Source organism: Athene cunicularia (assembly GCF_003259725.1).
Source record: "Athene cunicularia isolate RWA chromosome 3 unlocalized genomic scaffold, athCun1 chr3_part1, whole genome shotgun sequence".
Classification (NCBI taxonomy): domain Eukaryota; kingdom Metazoa; phylum Chordata; class Aves; order Strigiformes; family Strigidae; genus Athene; species Athene cunicularia.
In genome coordinates, this window is record NW_020799097.1 from 57,097,445 (window position 1) to 57,106,015 (window position 8,571).

The 8,571-nt window shown below is 36.8% G+C and overlaps 1 long non-coding RNA gene across 1 annotated transcript in view; it reads left to right on the top strand.

Annotated features, from left to right (window-relative positions):
- The window catches only part of LOC113478692, a 10,882-nt gene extending 7,737 nt beyond the window's left edge, over positions 1 to 3,145 (top strand). Inside the window, exon 3 of the long non-coding RNA XR_003398115.1 lies at positions 3,133 to 3,145. This is a non-coding gene — a long non-coding RNA (uncharacterized LOC113478692). The remainder of the gene's footprint in view (positions 1 to 3,132) is intronic.
- The last annotated feature ends 5,426 nt before the right edge of the window (positions 3,146 to 8,571 follow it).

Below are 8,571 nucleotides of genomic sequence, written 5' to 3' on the forward strand. Positions count from 1 at the left end.
TTGCAGGAAATTCACAACTGGCTTGGATGATACCAAATCCTAGATCCTTCTGTCATCAGAGCTAAAATGAGGATCTGGACCACTACATTAGAGTTACAAAAGTGCTATAAGAACCCACTGGCAACAAGTCTACCTTTAAATAGAGACACATAACTGACAGTGTGGATTATGTTCATTTAGATAGCCTGGTTTATAAAAAATCCTCTTCCAAATCTCCCTCTTCTTCATTCTTAGCCTAGAGCCTAGTACTCAGACATGGGACTAGCTCTATCTACAATGTCTTAATCACTATTTTTTTCCTCACTGCAGCAAACTGCTTAGTTTTGCAGCTGATCATAAGACCCATTGATACCACTAATGGCAGTTCTAAAATGCATTCCAAATGTGACTGGAAGCCCAATTCTTTCTCTTTTTTTAACCAATCCATACTGTATGTCCTTTCCCTTGAGACTCTTAAGGTACCTGAAGAGGCTGATTACAATTTTTTGTTATTTACTGGGGACTGGGTTTAAATCCACTATACCATGAACGGGTTCAGATTTCTTTGTCTTGGGTTTTCAGTAAGTTCATAAAAATGCCAGTATGCACTGATGAGAATTATATCCCAGAAAGAAATGATGGCTTGATATAATTAGCTTCTTGGCAACCCTGAGCAAATCACAGGCTTGTAAGTCTTGAACAGGGAGAAACATATCTGATGTATGGCTGGAGTTCAGTAGCGTACTGCCATTTTCAAAATCAGTATACCTGGAAAGGCAAGGATGAATCAGAGAAAAAATAAAGTAATGCTTAAAGTAAAATAAGTATAAACACAAATAACTTTGTATAAGGAAGTCCACAAGTTTGGGCATGTGGCAGAAATGGAAACAGAATCATCACAGTGAATATTTGTGCATAGCCCAGAGAAGAAAAGATTTCCCAACTTCAGCTGAATAGAATGTAGTGACTGCATTGAGAAAGAATCTCATATTTTATATTCAGGTTTTCCCAGAACATATTCCTATCAGCTGGGGGCCTCGTTTTCAGACATCTGAACTGAGATTCTTTTCACCCAGCAAATGCTAAAAGCTAATAATCTCACCCCGAGTGACTCACTCCTTTTACCCAATGGAAACAGCTACATCAAACGAGGACAAATATCTCATATCCTTACAATGAAATGAAACACACTTCAGAGGTTCCTACTTCTCTCCATTGATTACAGAAGATCCTAAACTAGAGCACAGCTAGTCTTAGCCAACCCATCAATGCCTAACTTAGGCAGAATGATTATACTCTTGATCCTTAGTTCCCAGTTCATAATTGTTGAAGCTTCTCAGAAGAGCTGAACCATGCAACCAAATTGCAGGAATGTTTGTCAAAAAATACCAAACCCAATTCAACCAGAAACTGAAGAGCACTTCCTTAGCTGGAGGTTAGGCATGTCCCCCATTTGAACTCTTCCTTAAAAACATATGATTAAGCTCTGGAAGCAGAGCTTTGACAAGTGATGTTCTTGAATTGCAAGAACTTCACTATATTACTCTTAAGGATGTTACTGAAGTGAGAGAACTGAAAGGAAAGGGTAAAGGAAGACCTGAAAACTTAATGTGAGTTAGCTGTTGGGTCAGTTGTCTAGATTCAGAAGAGATGTAGGAAGCCTTTGTAGACTGGAAGCCCATCCAATAAAAAGGAAAGACAAAACCAGTCAGTACAGAGTCAAGGGCATATCTCACTTATTAGTGGCCTTTAATAAAAGATTCTGAAAGAGAGTTTTTCTGTAGCTCTTTTATTATTTCAGTTTAGAGTGTTAACTGGCAAAGCATATGAAGATAAGGAGCTTTATGAAATGTTTCTACACTTGACAAAAGTTTTGCTCATGTGGTGGCCTCCAGAATATTTTTAATTAATAAAGCAAAGGGTATAATTTATCAGCTAAGGGTAGAGGTACTAAAGTTGCTTTCTGAAGATAAAGTCTATATTGAGGAAGAAATTAAGCAGCTTGATATAGACGTACATATTTTGAAAAGGTAGAGGATGAGAAGTATGACAGCCACAGTACCTTTCCTAATGTATTCTGACAGTTAAAATTGATAGACCCGAAGAAATCCAAGCTTTCTTGTTTGTTCACTAAGCTTAGGTTGTTCTTCTACTAGGGACACATAAAAAAAATCAGCATATTGATAAATGGGTAGTGCATTTTCAAGTTGCTTTCTATAAATAAAGTAATATTAAAATATGGTAATAGCAGCACCAAAGTTTTACAATTACTGATTTTTCTGCATTCTATATATCTTTTCTTGCAGTAATTGTATACAACATTGCTTAGTTATATAGATAGTGAAATTTTTGTTTCTTTATGTTTTGAGAAGTCGTCACTGTGTTTGGTATTCCACCTGTACTGGAAGGTTGCCCTTCTAGTATTAACCAAAGGAATTTTTCCCATTTCTTTTATACTGGAGTAAGTTCTTTGTCTTTTCCCATGCAGAAACCAACTGGAAGAATGCTCTTTCGGTTCCAAAAAAAGTAAGAACTTCAGTATCATCCCCTTTCAAAAAACAAAAAAACCCCAAACAACCAAACAAACCCCAAAACAATAATCGAGCGAAAACTTAGAAAGCCATAGTGTTTTACAAGATTTTAATATTTTACCTTCCCTATTACTTGTCAAGAGTCTGGCACATTCTACAGGGCATTTCAGTAGGCAGCCACCACAACCAAAAATGTAATTGACAATCAAAGTATCGATCTTGTCAACTTCATTTGTATTTAAAAGGAGTTGATACAGAAGACCTCTGTGCAAGCTTAGGGAATTCTACAACTTCCCCTGTTGTTTCTTATCTACTGTACAATGCTTTGCAGCTCATCTTCCCTGTTTTGCCAATGTTGTAATGTTGGTGTCAGTAGCAAGGCCAGCCAGAATTGGGATTTCAGCAGAAAAATTTGGGAACAAAACCCTAAGAATTTCTGCATAGCAAAGCAATCCAGCATAAGGATATTGGCAAGCTTTGCATAACATGGGTTTGAACAACATGAAGCTTCATGCAATGCTGAAATACTTCTTGTTTGGTGAGTGGAAGCACTGTCAGTGATGCTGTGCTTCATTGTCTCAGTTACTAAAAGAGTTTTGAAGTGCAACCCTAATCACAAAAGCATTGTTAATGCTTTGTGACAAATTTGAAGCTGATTAAATGTTTATTTACTTTATAGAACACACAAAGAAGCTGTGTAAGTAGCTATCATTTATCTCAAAGGGCTCAAAAGGTACAGCAATCACAGGAAAGCAAGCAAAACGAGAATGTTAGATGAAAAAGGCAGAAGGGAGTGTCAGCCTTCCTCCAGTATTTCCTACCCCTCCTTCCTATTGGTTTCTTTTTTTAACCTCTTTTCAGCTTTCCAGTGATATCTTTGTACTCATGCCTATGTAATTTCTACCAATATTTTCTTATTCCTTTGCTTTTAATGTGCCCTGTTTCAGTACAGACAGTACAGATTGCTCAGTTTTGGGAAAGGGCTTCAGGCATGGCAACAGGCAGAATTTGAACTCTCTCTTTGAACTGCCTCTTTTATGAAATTCATCACCTGTAAAAGAGCTAAAGAATATAACAATTGGTTTATTCAGAGGGGATATAACCAGTTCATAGGCACTCTTCTGTGCCATTCAGAAAGCAGCTGTCAGACTAAATAAAAATACATGATAAAACAAACTCATATTTTTAATTGATATTAATCTAGCTGCATCCAGCTATAAAATGCTCCCCATTGATGATATAGCAAATAGTGTGACTGCAATTAGTTAGCAATTCAATGTGCCTTCCAGAAAACAGTCTTCAAACCTTCCTGGAAATAACTTTCTTCTGTCATAATGAACAAAAATTTTTGAGACATATGAAACCACCAGGTTTTAAAATCACTTCAGATCTGTATTTTGACATTTTTGTGCTCTTTCTGAAATTAAAACAGAAGCTTTGGTGGGTAAGGCAATGGATACTGGTTTTAAAGGGAAATAAATAACCGTGTCACGTCCTAGCATATAGAAACACTTTTGAAATCATTACTGAAGGGAACATTTATACACTATGTTTTTATCTTTTGCTAGTCCTGGCAAATGGATGATCCCAGAGACTGTTCTACAGAACTGTTGTATTTCATTTCACATTATCTTAAAGGTAGTATTACCATGATTTAGAGATAGTCTTCTGTTCATATTTCTAATTTTGCAACATTTTGTGATCAAAAGGAACAATATATTTAGATTATTCACTAAAAAAAACCCCAACCCACTAGCAGTAATCAATCCATTAGTGTACCACATGCCATACATAAGTAATTCTGGAGCATCCTCTGGTAAAAGGGAAAGTCTTCACTGAACTTCTCTACTTCTGATACTGCTAATTATCTCAAGTTGATTACACAGGTTATTCTTTCAGCACTGAATCCATTACAGGCTTGTTTTAAGCATTCTCAGCCATATGTGCAACCCTACAGTAGTTGTTTCCTCTGGATGACCTACAGATTTACCACATGTGTTGCTACATTCAGGGAGGTAAAGCAGCACTTTCTAACATATAGCAACAAAGCTACAACTGAAAAGAGCACTGAGGTAAGAGTAACTGCCTCTGATTAGCTCCCTTCTGTTTACTCACCAACCCACCCCCTTCCTTTTTGTGGTGCAAATAGCTTTGTCATTGCTGTTGACGTGATAAGCAACAGCTGTTGATTTCCAAGCTGATACATTTGGATTCAGATTTTTGAATGACTATTATTACCCTTGTTCCTTTTTTTTTTCACCTGAGTCACTTTTGTTAATGGGTGTTATTTTGAAGCATGAAGACTAAACTGTCATTCACCTGTTCTTGGTAGGAGATAGGCTCATCCCAAGCTGTTATTGAAAGGTCAAAGGAAATTGTTTCCTTTGGAGTTTTTATTTTACTGTTATTGAGGTACTAGTTGCTAATGAGATGGCTTCACAAAATGACCAGAAATGAGTAAAAAATCATATGCAGTTCTTCTCAGTGTGTGTAAAGGTTGTGCCTAGTTTTACAGCTGATTCCTCGGTTCCCATCAGTTTTACAGCTGATTCCTTGGTTTCCATCAGTTTCTGTCAGACCAACACTAGGCTGTAGCTGATTGCCCTGGTAAGTAAGAGCCTGGAAAAGGAGCTTGCCTTCTGTTTGTCTCATTGTTTTTGTGCTGTTTTGAGGTAACTGCCTTGCTGCTCAGTGTGCTTCAGGGGCAGCCTGGCCCTTAAAGTATCCCTGTTGCTGACGTTTTGTTGCCTCGTTCTTTGGTATACTTGAAAGTCTGCTCAGTTACTGAGCCTACCTTGACTGCAGACCATTTCTTTCCTGCTCTCGTCAGGGGGAAATGCCTCTTGATTATTGCTTAATCTCAGTTGATTTGCACGGCAGCATTTAACTCTACTGCAACAGGGTCTGAAATTTTTATTGGGAAACTCTTGAGACTTTTTTCACCAATGCCCTTTCGCAGCAGAGTGAATCTATTTCACTTTCCCAGCACCTGCTAAGATTTCTTCTGCCCCTGGTTTCTCGTACTTTTAAAATCATGTAATGTTGTTCTGTTGAATAAACTAAAGACAGTTTAGTGTCTGTATTTTTCCACAGTTGTCATTAATTCCAGTTGTATTTGTGCATGTGAAGGAAGTAAGACTTCCCTTGGTTCCCTAAATTTATCTTTATGGAGGAGAAGTGAATGATCTTTATTAATGTGGTAATATTGCACATTTTTCCTTTTCAAGAATTTTCTCTCAAAGTAGAGTTACAGGTGTAATATATTACTGTGACTAAGCATAATGAAATATCACTTTAAGAAAAAATTATTTTTAGTAGTCACCTAATGATCCCTACCTTTAGTTTAAATACTCTCTATGGAATAACATGAGATTATTTTTGCCTCAAGGCTATTTCTATTAGATAGATGAAAAATATCTGTAATTTATATGTTAGCTTCTCTTTATTAATGATTTTTGCCTGTAGGACTTTCAGCACTTTTACATACTTCTTAAATGTATTGATTCATTTGACATCCTCTGGAAGTCAGATATAATTATAATAAAAAAAGTGTTTGTTTACTGGAATAATTTTTTTAAATTGTAAAAAGAATACAGTGCTCATGCTAGAAAAAAAAATTCTGATTGTGAATCTAATGAGGATTATGTTGCTAAGTGTTTCTGTCTCCTAAAAGGCAAGAAATGGATAGCCACAGTATGACATCTTAACACCAATGGATGAGTGTAACTCACAGCTGCGTTTCTTTGAGTTTTGAACTGCTGTTGAAAGCAACCAGATGCTTTACATATTCTGTGTAATGCTGCGTCCTTGAGTCAAAAAGTGAAATATGGAAATGGAAGATACTCTGAATCTAAAAGCATAAATTTCCACTAAGTCAGCAAAACTGCTGTGCAAAAATTGACCATAGTGACTACATATAGAGTGCATTTAAGAGCTCAAAAGAGCCAAATCTTACTGCGCTTTCTTTTCTTTTGAGATGGAATTCTAATTCACTAATTCATTTGAGTGTTTCATGGTTTTTTTTATTAGGTTTTTTGGGTTTGTTTGGGGGTAGAGGTTGAGTTTGGGATTTTTTTTTCCTTGTAACAATAAGTAATAGATGAAAAAGTGTACTAATTATTTTGTGAAGCAGAGCTCCTTCCCTGTCTTGCATTGCACTTAGTGCCCATTTAATGATGTATTTTGTGTTACCTTCATGGACTAAAAACAGGACTAAAGAAGATGTGACATAAGATATGATTTACATAGGAAATGTTTCTATTCTGATAAATTTGTAAGTTTTCATAGATAAAAACCTTTTCTTTCTGAGGACAAATGAAAGGACTGAAATGTTGATTTTATGGGAGTAACTGCTCTAGTTGAAGACAAATGTATTTGATTTTTAGTAGATTCTAGCAGTGTGTATTTATTTTAGATTTATTTGACACATTAAAAAGCACCCATCCAGGGTTGGAAATGCCTTTGACATTTATTGAAAATACAGCCGTACTCTAAGCAATTGTTGATTCTTCCCATAATTATACAGCCTAGGACTCAGCAAAGCCTGTTTATAACTTTAAGTACATACTTAAATGCTCTGATGGATAGGACAGCTCGGCTACTACATGGCAGTGAGAAAGAATGAAATGGAAAGGTCATGTTCTCTTCTCTGTTTGAGTCAATCTGTCAGGGCAAAGAAACCAGAAATTGGACACATTTTACTATGTGGATGTGGGACCAGCAAAGCCAGATTTTATTTCACTCTCTCTCTCAGAACAGCGCCAGAGAAATGTGAAGAGGCACGTGGCAGGAACTCATCAGCCTGTAACACATCCTATGGCTGTTACAGTATCTGGTGAAAATGAGATCAGAGAAAGGAGAAAAAGACCTAATGTGATCTATGAGAGTTTAGGAGCTGATCCTGATCAGGCAGTTGCAAAGAATATCCTTACTCTTGCCTCAAGCATAGCTCAAACAAATGCAGTGTTACAATACTCAAAGTTAAGAAAATGTGGATCACTTTAAAGATTTTTTTCTTCCTGTTTGATTCATTAGGAAGAGACAGTGAACTCCAGTTAAATTGATGGATTCTTGAGACCAGTTTTACTGCTTCCACAGCCTCTGTTCAAGTAGTTTTACTTAGATGAATGGCCCTTTTAATTTTTTAAAATTTTTTTTTAAAAGGGGGGTGGGAGGAATTCCCAATATGATTCTCTGTAGATCTTGCATATTCTCAGTGACCTACATAATTTTTTCCACCACTTTATGTCTTTGTTATATATATAAACACTGGGATTTAGGCCTCTTTCTGAGAAGGAAATGCTGCAAACAAAAGAGTAGATGTACTGTTTCTGTTACAAGTGTCTTTTTGCAGCCATCTGAGGGGATAAAGTGAACTATAGCATCTCCTTAATTATAATTTTTAAGGAGAAATATGTAGGTAACTCTGTTTTAAGTCACAGCTTAAAAGTGCAGGAAACTATCAACCCCATATTCACTCCATGCTATAGATCATGAAAATCACCTGCCTGAATTCTCAGTAGTTTCATGGTGAAATCTTATGCACTGGGGAGAGAAACTAAGTAAGTTTTTAATAAAACTTTATTTGGGAAAGTAACTGTCCTTCTGCTGTGCATTGAAGACAAAAAGATTGGTGTCATCAGGACTACCTATAGGGGCTTGTCATCTAAAAAGTGAGGAATCCATAGGTGAATCTCACTCTTAAGATAATGGAGCGTTCCAGCATGTGCTGTCCACAGGGGTGTTGGATCCAGGCTCTGACCACTTTTAGTCCTGAACAGTTCAAGGCTGAAGCAGATGGGTTCTGCTGAATAACTGAACTAAGCACATGATGTATCACAGTGACCCCAAGAGTACAGATAAATATGCATCTATGTGGGAGGCTGACATCTGGCCTGGTGGCTCCAACCAGTATGTATAGAAAAATAAATAACTTCACAATTAACGAAGGAAGAAGAAAGACAGACTCAGGGATTATGCTCTCATTTTTACTGAGACATTTTTAGGTCACAGGATCCTACAGCATAGCCATAGTCCTCCATGACAGAAAGGAACCCCTTTC